Below are 4,257 nucleotides of genomic sequence, written 5' to 3'. Positions count from 1 at the left end.
TCTCTCTCTCTCTGTCGTTGGAGCTTGGCGAAGCCCTGCCGAGATCACCGCTGCTTCTACAACCACGCCGTCGTGCTGCTGGATCTCCATCAACCTCTCCTTCCCTTGCTGGATCAAGAAGGAGGAGACGTCTTCCCAACCGTACGTGTGTTGAACACGGAGGTGCCGTCCGTTCGGCGCTAGGTCATCGGTGATTTGCATCACAACGAGTACGACTCCATCAACCCCGTTCTCTTGAACGCTTCCGCTCGCAATCTAGAAGGGTATGTAGATGCACTCCCCTCTCCCTCGTTTCTAGATGAGTCCATAGATTGATCTTGGTGATGCGTAGAAAATTTTAAAATTCTGCTATGTTCCCCAACAGTGGCATCATGGCAAAGCAAGACATGGCATGAAGCTACTAAAAGCATACAACAAAAGTCCCTTACTGACCATAAGCCAAAAGGGATCAGAAAATACAATGACAACCATGTGAACATAGCAATTATCGTTAACAGATTCAGACTAAGCATACACCACAAGGCATGTTTACGAGCTCGATGCACTCACCACAAGGCATTGCATGACAAACTAAGCATACACCCAGCAAGTAGACATGGCATGGAAGCTAAACATGGCAAGAGAAACATCATAGCATGCATGGATAAACTAGAACAAGCTCGGAAAAAATGCTTAACACGTAAACATTCTGCCAGGAACATTTTATAGCAAAAGTAGAGCTCGATTGACTCAAGCTAGGGTGCTCCATAATTGCAAACAAATGCATGGATGGATAGAGCACCACAATATCTACAAAACAACCTTACTGATCATGCTCAAAAGAGGCATGGATCACTCTGTAGCAATATGAATACATGGCATAAAAATATTAACAGGGCAAAGACTTAGATGATTTCTAAGTCCCTGAAATTAGCAACATTACGAGAGCTACTTTGCATGCTTGTGCTAGTCACCACAGAGATCACAAAAATACATGGCATACACCCCTGTAAAGATGGCATGGCATACGACAAAACACATGTAGGACTCAAGTTCATGGGAGGCACACAACAATCATGGCAAAAATGACAAATGTCCTATTACTGATATGAATGTGAAACTAACAGAAACTAGCACTCTTCCAACATCATTTAGGGCATCAAGATGAGCTCAAATGAACATGATGCAGTGAGATGAAATGAAGTACTCGTCGAGACGAACAATTTTATATGCTACACGCCCAAAACGGAGCCACAGAGATGAAGTTATGATGCGACGAAAATTCCCAAAAATACTAGGGACTTAGACGAAAATTAGACCTCCGAGAAGTCAATGGGATGAAGCGGTGCGGGACGACGAGATCCGGGACGGGGACGATGCGTTTGGATGGACGAGTGGGTGTGAGGGAGTCCTGGATTAGGGGGTGTTCGGATAGCCGGACTATATCTTCAGCTGGACTCCTGGACTATGAAGATATAAGATTGAGGACTTCGTCCTGTGTCCGAAAGGGACTTTCCTTGGCGTGGAAGGCAAGCTTGGCGATACGGATATGTAGATCTCCTACCATTGTAACCGACTTTGTGTAACCCTAACCCTCTCCGGTGTCTATATAAACCGGAGGGTTTTAGTTCGTAGGACAACATACACAACAATCATACCATAGGCTAGCTTCTAGGGTTTAGCCTCTTCGATCTCGTAGTAGATCTACTCTTGTACTACCCATATCATCAATATTAATCAAGCAGGACGTAGGGTTTTACCTCCATCGAGAGGGCCCGAACCTGGCTAAAACTTCGTGTCCCTTGCCTCCTGTTACCATCCGGCCTAGACGCACAGTTCGGGACCCCCTACCCGAGATCCGCCGGTTTTGACACCGACATTGGTGCTTTCATTGAGAGTTCCTCTGTGTCGTCGCTGTCAGGCTCGATGGCTCCTACGATCATCAATAGCGATGCAGTCCAGGGTGAGACCTTCCTCCCCGGACAGATCTTCGTCTTCGGCGGCTTTGCACTGCGGGCAAATTCACTTGGCCGTCTGGAGCAGATCGAAAGCTACGCCCCCGGCCGTCAGGTCAGATTTGGAAGTTTAAACTACACGGCTGACATCCGCGGGGACTTGATCTTCGACGGATTCGAGCCACTGCCGAGCACGCCGCACTGTCCCGACGAGCATGATCTAGCTTTGCCGCCAAACAGTGCCCTGAAGGCCGCACCCGCATCGGCTTCGACCCTTAATTCGGAGCCAACCGCACCGATCGAGGATGGATGGTTGGACGCCGCCTCGTGGGCTGTGATCCTAACGGCGATTGAGCCAAACACCAGCCCCGCACTCCGCGAGACTCATGATTCCAAGGAGCCGGACTCCTCTCCGGACTCTGAGCTATTCGCGCCTCTGTCGATCGAATCCGATTGGGCACCGATCATGGAGTTTACTGCCGCGGACATCTTTCAGCACTCGCCCTTTGGCGATATTATGAAATCACTAAAGTCTCTCTCTTTATCAGGAGAGCCCTGGCCGGACTACGGTCAGCGAGATTGGGATACGGACGATGAAGAAATTCAAAGCCCACCCACCACCCACTTTGTAGCCACCATCGACGATTTAACTGACATGCTCAACTTCGACTCCGAAGACATCGACGGTATGGACGCCGATGACGGAGACGATCTAGAACCAGCGCCTATTGGGCCCTGGAACGCCACCTCGTCATATGACGTATACATGGTGGACGCACCAAAAGATGACGACGAGGAGCGGAAGGACGCACCGAAGGCTTGTTCCCTCAAAAAGCAGTCAAAGCGGCGACGCAAGCGCCGCCCCAAATCCCGCCTCGACAGAAATAGCGATCACACAGACCCAGCGCTGGAGCAGGAACGCTGCCGGACAACGGTAATGCGGATAATCAAACCGAACAAACAAATCTTATCAAGGATAATGGTCCGGATGATATAACGCCGGACAGGCACCCGGAGCAGCAGACTGCCCGTAAAAGGCTCATTGCCACCGCGAGGAGTCTGAAAAAGCAGAAGCAAAGGCTCAAGGCCGCGCAAGACACACTCCAAATCAGATGGAGTAAAATACTCAACACAGCAGCAAGGCACGGCGACAATCGCCCCTCCAAGAGCTACCCAAAGCGAAAGCTGCTACCCGAATTCGATGAGGAGGCCTCAGACCCCCCCCCACAACCAAATATCAAAGCAGCCACCTGGTCGGATAGATGACCCCTCTACCAACACAGAGCGGCATACAACGCCGCTCACCATACAACACGCAACCAATGCGAGGGCTCGCACCCAAAGGACGGTGCAACAAGATCCATCTATGGACCACGCAAGCGCGCCCCAGCATACAATGCAACACAACAAACATCCGAACAATGCGGTACACCCAGCTATAGGGGTGCCATACACCCCCTATGTTTCACCGATGAGGTGCTGGACCACGAATTTCCAGAGGGATTCAAGCCCGTAAACATAGAGGCATACGACGGAACAATAGACCCTGGGGTCTGGATTGAGGACTACATCCTTCATATCCATATGGCTCGAGGAGATGATCTCCACGCCATCAAGTACCTACCCCTCAAGCTTAAAGGGTCAGCTCGTCACTGGCTCAAAGGCCTCCCTGAAAGCTCCATTGGAAGTTGGGAAGAGCTCGAAGACGCCTTTCGGGCAAATTTTCAAGGGACTTATGTCCGACCTCCGGATGTGGACGATTTGAGTCATATAACTCAACAGCCCGGAGAGTCAGCCCGAAAGCTTTGGAACAGGTTTCTTACTAAAAAGAACCAGATTGTCGACTGTCCGGACGCCGAAGCCTTAGCAGCTTTCAAGCATAGCGTCCGTGATGAATGGCTCGCCAGACACCTCGGCCAAAATAAGCCGAGAATGATGGCCACATTAACAAACCTCATGACCCGCTTTTGCGCGGGAGAGGACAGCTGGCTAGCCAGATGCAACACCAGCGACCCCAGTACATCTGAAGTTAGAGATGGAAACGGGAAATCATGGCGCAACAGCAATAACAAACGCCGGAATAAAGAAGACAGCACGAAGGGCACGACAGTAAATGCCGGATTCAAAAGCTCTCGGCCCGGTCAAAAGGCGCCTCCTAAAGGCACCAGGGATGAATTGTCCAGCCTCAACAAAATTCTGGACCAAGTATGTCAGATTCATAGTACCCCTGATAAACCTGCTAATCATACCCACAGAGAATGTTGGGTCTTCAAGCAGTCTGGCAAGCTCAACGCCGTACACAAGGGGGAGGATACACCAATTG

This window comes from Triticum urartu, chromosome 5 (genome assembly GCF_003073215.2).
Source record: "Triticum urartu cultivar G1812 chromosome 5, Tu2.1, whole genome shotgun sequence".
NCBI classification, from domain to species: Eukaryota; Viridiplantae; Streptophyta; class Magnoliopsida; order Poales; family Poaceae; genus Triticum; species Triticum urartu.
This window is presented reverse-complemented; position numbering follows the sequence as displayed.